The following is an 11,182-nucleotide window of genomic DNA, read 5'->3' on the forward strand; positions in this document are numbered from 1 at the left end:
GTTGAGAGCGTGAGTTCAAGGGAAGGCTAACAGGTAAAGAGGGAGGAAGAGGCGGTAGTGTGTGTTTGCGTGTGTTTGTGTGCTTGTAAACTATACGAGACAATTCACAATGAAAGAGTTTTTAAGGAGAGGAAATGGAACAGGAGTGCAATTTTCCTTTTTTTATTTAATTTACATTTTACGGTAAGAGAAGAAAAATCATGGGCTATGTACTGAAACAAGACCTGCATTAACTTTCTCATATAAAGAAGCTACACAGGAGTATATTGTTTTTATTCTCATTTATTTAATTTATATTTTACGGTATAAGAAGGAAGATCAAAAGCAATAAAATCAAACAGAACCCACATTAAGTTTCCCATACAAAGAAGAGAGAAGTCAATAACTATCAAACAGGAACAGGGGTATCCAAATGCGGCTCTCTAAATAAATATGAATCTTAAGTGTGAGGAACAGAATGAGAAGGGTGCTGGAATAAAATAATCGTTTGTTAGTGGTTATGAAAGGGCTTGAGTTTTGGGGAGGTGTGTAACTCACCACGGCCTGATCACGATTTGGACTCGCTTTCGCCAGCAGGTACCCTCCTGACACGAGCAAGTGCATGCTCATTAACGCGTCGATCTCTGGGTACTGCCAGGACCTCACACACCACACACCCCATCCCCCTTGCTCAAGGGGGGACAGTAACCACTCCTAGACAACGGAAAGAATCCGGCCTGAGCGGGGCTCGAACCGCCGCCTGTTTGGCCGTGAAGCCTTGCAGCGCGGCGCTCTAACCAGTTGCACCACGGAGAGGTAAACCTCTCCGTGGTGCAACTCTCCTGTGTGTGTGTGTGTGTGTGTGTGTGTGTAAATAGGACTATCATTGTGTAGCTATTTCACTGTAGTTTGACTTTTGCGATGTAGTAGTTAATATGTAGTCAATACACTATCTAGCTACCTGCGTGTGTGGTCGTGTGCATGTGTTTGTGTGTGTGGGGGGGGGCGTGTGTACAGGTGGTGGTGGTGTTAGAGGTGGTGTTGTAGGCAGATGTGCGCGAGCAGGTGGTGGTTAGGTGGTGGTGATGAAAGCTTGTCGTCGTGCCGTCTCAGGTAGTCGTGGCGATGGTGATGGTTAGTCGTAGCGATGGCGGTGGTGTTGGTGATGGAATGGTTGTGGTAGCCAGGTGGCGGTGATGATGGTGGTGGCTTGACGTGGTGATGGTGGTGGTGGTGGTGGTGACGGAGGGGTTGTAGTAGCCATGGTGGTAGTGGTGATGGTGATGGTTTGTCGTGGTGATGGTGATGGGGTCGGTGATGGAGGGGATGTAGTAGCCATGGTGGTAGTAGTAATGGTGATGGTTTGTCGTGGTGATCGTGATGGCTGTGGTGGTGATGGAGGGGTTGTGGTTGTCTGGTGGTGGTGGTGATGGTGGTGGTGATGGAGGGGTTGTGGTTGTCTGGTGGTGGTGGTGATGGTGGTGGTGACGGAGGGGTTGTGGTAGGCAGATGGTGATGGTGTTGGTGATGGTTTGTTATGGTGATGGTGTTGGTGATGGTTTGTTATGGTGATGGTGGTGGTGCTGATGGTGACATGGGAGTAGTGGTGGCCAGGTGGTGATGGTGTTGGTGATGGTTTGTTATGGTGATGGTGGTGGTGACGGAGGGATTGTGGTAGGCAGGTGGGTGGTGGTGGTGGTGATGGTTTTTTACGGTGATGGTGGTGGTGCTAGTGGTGGTGTGGGAGTAGTGGTGGCCAGGTGGGTGGTGGTGGTGGTGATGGTTTTTTACGGTGATGGTGGTGGTGCTAGTGATGACGTGGAAGTAGTGGTGGCCAGGTGGGTGGTGGTGGTAATGGTGATGGTTTGTTATGGTGATGGTGGTGGTGCTGATGGTGACGTGGAAGTAGTGGTGGCCAGGTGGGTGGTGGTGGTGGTGGTGATGGTTTGTTATGGTGACGGTGGTGGTGCTAGTGGTGGTGTGGGAGTAGTGGTGGTCAGGTGGGTGGTGGTGGTGGTGATGGTTTGTTATGGTGATGGTGGTGGTGCTGATGGTGACGTGGAAGTAGTGGTGGCCAGGTAGGTGGTGGTGGTGGTGATGGTTTGTTATGGTGATGGTGGTGGTGCTGATGGTGACGTGGGAGTAGTGGTGGCCAGGTGGGTGGTGGTGGTAATGGTGATGGTTTGTTATGGTGATGGTGGTGGTGCTGATGGTGACGTGGAAGTAGTGGTGGCCAGGTGGGTGGTGGTGGTGGTGCTGGCGTCCCAGGTGGCCGCCACAAGCACCGCCAATTTCCGGCTGTTTGTGTGTGGATGCAAAAACTTTATGGTGCTTTAAGTGGCCAATCAGTCCTGAGTCCGTGTGCTTTGGTCTGTTTTGTGGCGCGGACGAGGCGAGTCTACCTCAACCTGTGCACGGCGAGGGAACGGAATACAAAGCGTTGTTGGTCTTGCGCTAAATGAAAACGTCCTTTCGTATTGATCACAGCCTTTGATCTCGTTCCCTTACCGTGATATGTAAATCGATCAATAAAATGTTATAACCCTGCATTCTTATTCCTTGCATTCTTATTCCCTTTACTATCCCTTAAAAGCTCTCTCAGCCAGACCGTCTATTGCACTTTACAAGCACAATGCATGGACTAATATACACACACACACACACACACACACACACACACACACACACACACACACACACACACACACACCACCGATTCTTCTTCCCTCTCTCCCTACCACTGATCTTACGGACAGTGCATGTTTGGTGTCCCAGAATGAATGCCCAGAATCAATGCTCAGCTGTACTCCAATGCATCATACAGAAAACTTGGGTTTGTATATACTACTGAGATAGCGCAATATCCGTCCTTTTACGTCTGATTTATTTTGAAACCTGCTCGATAGCATTAGAGTAATCGAACTTAGTCTAACAATCTGAATTACCAACCGTTCCCAAATGTAGCGTTCAGAACTTTATTATGTTTTTTTTTTTTGGCTCCTCTGATAACAGCACAAAATTGCTACAAGATTGGTTTAAGTAACTCGCTTCCTGATGTTAGAATTCAAAGGCAGGTCTTCGGTTGATATTCCGTTAGGATTGATGTATCTAGTATTTGCTGGATCTTCATTTCTGTGGTTCCGAGTGGAGTGGAATGCTGTGGAGTGGCCGGTCCTGTTTTTGTTTTTTGTCACGAGCCTGTTTTTGAGGACTCGCACTCATCATGTCTTTGTGGAGGATAGTTAGAGTAGGATAATTATAGTATGATGGTTGAGGTTCATTGTGGTGTGCCTCAAGGGAGGGATTTGGGGTCCTCTATTATATAATATGTAGTAAAGGATAGGCCCGTGGGGGAACCAAGTATTTTCTGTAAACCGAGCTATTCGGTTTTGATTACTCTTCAAAATTGAATAAACCGACTACCGAATGATTACTTTGCTCTCAGGCGACAGACAGACAGCAGATCGTACAGGGATGGCCGAGAGGAGAAGGGGGAGGGGGGCAGTCTTATCATACGGAGGCTAGAGAGAACATGGAATATTTAAGAAAACAATAGAAAAATTATGTTGCATTTTTTTTTTTTTTTTTTTTACGTTGTTGCCTATTGCGCCGGTAGGCATCTTCCCGGTGGGGCCTGATGGTCGGCCCAAGGCTTCTTCCAGGTAGGGCCTGATAGTCGGCCCAGCCCGTTCTGGCGCAGGCGAGTGTTTATAGTGGCGCCATCTTGCATTGGCTCATGCTGCCCCCCGGAACTCGTTCTTGATTCGCTTGGACGGCTTCCTCTAGAGTCCGGGTTGATGGGTGTTTTTCAGGACAGCATGTGGGTAGTTTTAAGCCACTCGGCGGTGAATGAAAAATCCGAGTGGTAGCGTGAGGATTCGAACCCGCGTCGTCCATCACACGGCGAATGTGGGTCCAGTACGCTATCACTTCGGCTAGCGTCACTATATAAATTCTGTCAGCGCCACAACAAGCGAGAGTCCGTCAACCATCATCATCACGACCCTCAAATCCTACACTGCCAGCCATCAGAGCCCTGTAGTAGAGTTGCTGTAGCTCAAGACGTGAAAATAATAATAATAATAATAATAATAATAATAATAATGATAATAATAATAATAATAGAAAACCAAAACGTGCATCCCTATTACATATACAAGGACCTGTTGGAAGTAACGAAGAATTTTGTTTTGCTATACAGGTAATGCTTCTCTTCTATCCATTATTGTAAGAGAAAGAGACGCACACTTTACGCATTTTAAAGCCAACGAGGACCAAGCATTAATCCATTTATTACCTCAGCTCTCTCCTCACGCTTTCCCTATGTTCAAATCACGCCTCCTCCTGTCTCTCCGCGCCAGACGTTTATCACTGCGTGCAAGATTTATTTCCCACATTCAGGGACTCGTCGGGTGATTGCACGGCGGGCCTGGCTCCTCGCTGCCTCGCCTGACACACCTGACGCTGATTTATTCCTCTTAATCAGGTGAGAAGTGGAAGGTAGCGCCGCCAGCACCTCACCAACGAGACTCACGCCGTAATGCCGTCTCGTAAATTATTCCCACTCTCAGGTAAACAACACAAGTTCACATCTCCCGCGTCTGGCCATGGAGGTTTGTGCTCTCAGACGCTTCCACTTATTACATCAACTATTTCCAAAGGCTAAAAAGATCAGTCGCAACGTTGCCAGATTGTCTTGCTCAGCCTTTTATATTTACCGACTTTTTTTTTTCAACAAAGGAGACAGCTCAAGGGCACAAAAAAAGGAAACTATAATAAAAAAAAAGCCCGCTATTCGCTACTCCTAAAAAAAGAATCAAAAGAGGTGGCCGAAAGAGAGGTCAATTTCGGGAGGAGAGGTGTCCTGATACCCAAAAACTGTCTCGTGGACCCCAATAAGGAGATTCACTCATAAATATCGTTAAAATAGTTAACTCCTGATGTTTCTTGGCAATAGTTAGGCGTCAGACACCGGTAAATACCATGCTCTGAGTACGACAATCTAGCAACGGTCATCAGTCGGGTTCTAATGAGTGTTTTTCTTAAGTTCATGGTACAGAAGAAGAGTCAGACTACCACCACAGTTTAAAGTTACCTAATGCAATGATCCAGACTATTACGAAAGCCTATTTGATTTAGCTTGAGCACCGAAATGTTTAACCCGTCCGCTGCGACTGGCACGTATTTGGCTTTCACTCGTCGCCTGGTAACGTACACTCCCAGGCCTTTCTCTGCATCTGTGGTGGATAGTGGAGTGCTTTCCATGTGGTATTGGTATGCTGGATATCCCCTCCCAAAATGCATGACTTTACATTTTTCTTTATTTAATTGTAGCAGCCACTTTTTGTTCCATTCCTGTAGCGTGGTGATGTCTTCTTGTAGGAAATCCGAAGACAAGGGGTTAATGATATAACCCGTAGTGTTTCGTGGTGTATTTACTAAGCGTGTTTATTTTATTGTGTGTGTAATGATGCCTATAGGCCTGCCAAGACGTCTAAAGCTACCACGAAAAAGTCTTCCCATGTTTCACGTCTCATCAGGACAAGCTAGAATCAGGTCGCAGGTCCCTTTTTGATTTAGATATCGTGAATGCTGTGTTGGTATGTCCATAAGTAGTTCTATGAGCCTAGTGATAGTTTGGCAAAGCTTCCGCACTATGAATGTGAAAAACTCTCATGAGAATCCAACTAACCTCCTTTGTGTTCGTTGGAAATATTTGTAGAGAGCCGAAAGCGTTTGAAAATGAGGGACACAATGCATTCAAACACTCTCACTATCAGATATTTATTGTATTTATCGGTATCTTGTATTTATCGGTATCTTGTATTTATCGGTATCCTGTATTTATCGGTATCTTGTATTTATCGGTATCTTGTATGTATTGGTATCCTGCATTTATCGGTATCTTGTATGTATCGGTATCTTGTATTTATCGGTATCTTGCATTTATCGGTATCTTGTATGTATCGGTATCTTGTATTTATCGGTATCTTGTATTTATCGGTATCTTGTATGTATCGGTATCTTGTATTTATCGGTATCTTGCATTTATCGGTATCTTGTATGTATCGGTATCTTGTATTTATCGGTATCTTGTATTTATCGGTATCTTGTATTTATCGGTATCTTGTATTTATCGGTATCTTGTATTTATCGGTATCTTGTATTTATCGGTATCTTGTATTTATCAGTATCTTGTATTTATCAGTATCTTGTATGTATCGGTATCTTGTATGTATCGGTATCTTGTATTTATCGGTATCTTGCATTTATCGGTATCTTGTATTTATCGGTATCTTGTATTTATCGGTATCTTGCATTTATCGGTATCTTGTATGTATCGGTATCTTGTATTTATCAGTATCTTGTATTTATCAGTATCTTGTATTTATCAGTATCTTGTATTTATCAGTATCTTGTATTTATCAGTATCTTGTATTTATCAGTATCTTGTATTTATCAGTATCTTGTATGTATCGGTATCTTGTATTTATCAGTATCTTGTATTTATCGGTATCTTGTATTTATCGGTATCTTGCATTTATCGGTATCTTGTATTTATCGGTATCTTGTAAGTATCGGAATCTTGCATTTATCGGTATCTTGTATTTATCGATATCTTGTATTTATCGGAATCTTGTATGTATCGGAATCTTGCATTTATCGGTATCTTGTATTTATCGATATCTTGTATTTATCGGAATCTTGTATGTATCGGAATCTTGCATTTATCGGTATCTTGTATTTATCGGTTTAAGGTTACAATAAGTTTTAATATACCTATACACAGCCTCTCAGTGCTTCATACGTTCGTTAAGGCTAAAGTACAATCTTGTCATAGCGCTTGAAACGGCCTTGCAACATTTCAGAAGCTTCATTGCAGGTTACGTAAGGTTGTCACGATGGCTTGTCACAGCATCCCAACCTCACAGATACTCTTTTTTACAGTAAAGGAAGCAGCTCACGGGCAGAAGTAAATGAAAATAAAAACAGCCCGCTAGCACTTCTCCTATAAAAGAAATTAGAAAAGTTGCCAAAAGAGGTTAATTTCGGTCAGTCCTTCACAGTCTTATGTTTCCACAGACTACAGAAACTTGCCTGTTCACTCAGTACCATATCGTCACACTGAGCCTTACACAAACACTGTCTCACATCCACACCTATAAATCTTCCTTTTATCTACAGCTACGTCAGTAAGCCACTCGTGTTCTACCTTCACAGCCCCTCAGCGTCACTGTAGCTTCACTAATATAGGGTTGACGGCGCACTATAGACCATAAACACCGTCATCACACCCAACCTCACTGTAGCGTCTCGAATTGAAAACAGACACTGTCATTACCAACGCCATCACAGCCTCGCGTCGCTGGAGCATCACGTAGATATGTCCAAACACTCATTTTTTGTTTCCCGTTCCTTCACACCTTAATAAAGCGAGTCGCCACAATTATCTATCATCACAGAACCTCAAAAAACAGACACTATCATTACCAACGCCATCACAGCCTCGCGTCGTTGGAGCATCACGTAGATATGTCCAAACACTCATTTTTTTTGTTTCCCGTTCCTTCACACCCTAATAAAGCGAGTCGCCACAATTATCTATCATCACAGAACCTCAAAAAACAGACACTATCATTACCAACACCATCACAGCCTTGCGTCGTCACTGGAGCATCACGTAGATATGTCCAAACACTCGTTTTTTGTGTCCCGTTCCTTCACATCCTGATAGATTAAGCGATGCACCACAGTTTACCATCGCCACAGAAGCGTCACAGCCTTCAAAAACAGACACCATAATCACCATTACAGCCTCGCATCGTCACTGTACCGTCACGTAGAGAAGCATAAACAGTCCTTTTCTCCCGTTTTTTGACACCTTAACTGATTAAGCGATTCACCGCAATTCAGTATCGTTGCAGATGCGTCATAGAACCTTAAAAAGCAGACGCCATCATCATCATCATCGCCATCATTACAGCCTTGGCTAAACACTCGCTCCCTGTTCCCCGTTCCTTCACACTTAGATTCATTAAGCGACTCACTACGGTTCTCTCTCGTCACAGAACGTTCACTTTGCCCACTCAACGACAGAGTTCACGAGTGCCTCCAAGCTATTGATCTGATGGCTAAACACTCATATCTTGTTCCTCCTTCGTTCACTCTCTGATTAAGCGATCCACCACACTTCAGCATTCTTGGAGAAGCATCGCAGAACCTTCACTTTGTCCACTCAACGACAGAGCTCACGAGTGCCTCCAAGCTATTGATCTGATGGCTCGACACTCATATCTTGTTCCTCCTTCGTTCGCTCTCTGATTAAGCGATCCACCACATTTCAACATACTTAGAGAAGCATCACAGAACCTTCACTTTGTCCACTCAACGACAGAGCTCACGAGTACCTCCAAGCATTGATCTGATGGCTCGACACTCCGCTCCTTCCCTTCCCTTCACGCCTTGACGAAGCGGACAGGCAAAAGTAATGAGCCTTGATAATTTAACGACACGGCGGGACGTTATCGAGTGTCTACTTTTACCTGTCTGTCTGTCCACCCCGTATGGCGGCGGACAGGAGCCTCAGACGGGGAAGATGAGGGTGACGAGGGGATGGGCGGGTCGAGTGGGTTAGTTCTCCATGGTAACCTCACAAACACTAACAAACAAACAAGCGGGACTGACAAGGCGGGGCGTCGCGTGGCTGGCCTTACCGAGGTGTGATATAATGGCCAACAAAATCAACTATTCCTTCTGTAGGGTCGGAAGCTCCTAAGTACAGGGCAGGGACGACACTTTACGAGCCGCCCTCCCCAATTACTGCCATTTAACACGTCTCACCCTGACCCCTGCACACACCCTGCCTGCCGCGCCCTGCCTCACCCTGCCTCACCCTGCCTCGCCCTCACGCCCCATCCTAGACTCCCCGGTGACGCCCAACACGCCCCGGCCTCCCGCTTGGCATTACCGGTAGGAGCGCCGCGTCACCCGTCGGCGTATCCTTCGGGGATATCGAACTCGGGTCTGTGTGTTTGTAGAGCGACGGTGGTGTGAGCGCGACCGCCTCCATTAAGGTGTATCATTACCCTTAATAAAGAGAGATTACTGTCCAGGGTGAAGGGACGCACCGGCTTACCTCCTTTCCTCCCCTTCTTCCTTCCTCCCTTCCCTCCCTCCCTCCTGCCCCCCACCCACCCCCCTCCCTCCATCACACCGGCTTATGTAAACAAGAGACTTTATTGTATACCTTGTTTTCTTTTTCAGTCTCCTCTCACTTGTCTTCTTTTAAGGTAGACAAAATTTTTCTTTCCCCTTTCCACATATATTTCTTTGTTAATAGTTATGTAAAGAAGAGAGTACAGTGCATATTTTTTTCTTTCTTAATTCTGTCTTTCTTTCTTTTTTCTCTCTCTCACCTGTAATCCGCTTTTCCGTCGCTCATTAGGTTCTCACGTGAATAATTTGAGGTGGGAGCATGAGGAGGAGATATTGGCCGCTCGCGTCTGGGAAATATAACAGAGGAGAGGAAGTGGGAAGAGGGAGAAGGAGGAGGGAGGAGAAAAAGGGAGGAGGAGGAAGAGGAGGAGCAGGAGGAATAGGTTATGTGGAACAGGGAGTAGTAGTAGGAGTAGGTTAGATGAAAAATAAGAGTAAATTAAATGATCGTGAGTTTGTGGTCTTTGTTGGGGAGGCGGTGGCTGAACGGATAGCAAGACGGTCCCGCGTTCAGGAGGACGTGAGTTCAATCCCCGCCCGGTGCCACCAAGCTGGGATTTTTCAGCCGCCGCCGAGTGGCTTAAAACTACCCACATGCTGTCCATAAGACCACCTATCAACCCGGACTCTAGATTCTAGGATTAAAGATGAGCTCCGGGAGGGCAGCATGAGCCAATGCAGGATGGCGCCACTATAAACACTCGCCTGCGCCAGAACGGGCGGGGCCGACCATCAGGACCCACCGGGAAGAAGCCTTGGACCGACCATCAGGATCCACCGGGAAGAAGCCTACGGGGGCAATAGGCCGCGATGTGAAAAAAAAAAAAATCATTTCGTTCTCTCACAAGGCCAAAGAAACTTGGAAGAGCAGGCAGCAAAAACTTCGTCGGATGGTAATAAGAGTGCTTGCTTTAGAGATTTAGTTAATTCTCGGGGAAGTTCGTTGACATGAGAGAGAACGAGACAAAGAAATAGATAATGAGAGAAAAAGGACAGCGAAAAAGAAAAACAAGTAGAGAAAAAGAAAGAAAAGAGGAAAAAATGAGAAAATGAGACAAAGTAAATGATAAATAATAAAGAAAAAGAGTGAAAAAAAAGAAAAAGGAAAAAAATGAGAAAATGAAACTAAGTAAAAGAAATAATAAAGAAAAAGTGAAAAAAAAGAAAGGAAAAAAATGAGAAAATGAAACAAAGTAAAAGAAATAATAAAAAGAGGGAAAAAAAGAAAAAGGAAAAAAATGAGAAAATGAAACAAAGTAAAAGAAATAATAAAAAAGTAAGGGAAAGAAAAAGAGAAGGAGACCGCTGGAAACATAGACACATCTCCATAAAGTATCAAAACTGTTGGTTTCATTAATTTTCAGTCTCCTCCTAATGCACCATCTATCATGTTTTATTTTTTCATCCTCATGCAATCACGTTCAGCACATATCTCTCGCTCTCCCATTTTTCTCTTTTCACGGGTTATACAATTCATCAAAATTTAGCAGCGTTTGTGGTCAGTAAATTGATCTCTCTTTATATTTATCATAATCCTCATCTTCCTCTGTAATTACCTCCTACCTGTCTGTGGTTTATAAATTAGTCCTACCTCCCATCCATCTTCATCCGTCTATCTATGTATCCATCGGGCTGTAATATTAGTGGTGAGTAAATATGTCTACTTAACTATATATCTCTCGAGCCATCTTTTCTTATCAGATCAATAATTACATAATGACCCGTGTGAGCACTTAATTATACTCATCTACTGCAGCCTCGTTCATAATTATCCCATTGCCTAATAACACAAAGAGCAGCGGGCCAATACCTGTATCGTAAGTCACGCCCGCTGTCACGTAATTACAGTATTAGGAGACGGCTACTGTATGCAAGGCGGGGCTAATATACGACTAAGATACGAGTGTTTTCCTTAGTCATTTAATAGCTTATAATTTGTTTTCAAGGGAGGAATGCGTGCAGGTGTGTTGAGGTGGGGGGGGGGGTG

This window comes from Eriocheir sinensis, chromosome 18 (genome assembly GCF_024679095.1).
Source record: "Eriocheir sinensis breed Jianghai 21 chromosome 18, ASM2467909v1, whole genome shotgun sequence".
NCBI classification, from domain to species: domain Eukaryota; kingdom Metazoa; phylum Arthropoda; class Malacostraca; order Decapoda; family Varunidae; genus Eriocheir; species Eriocheir sinensis.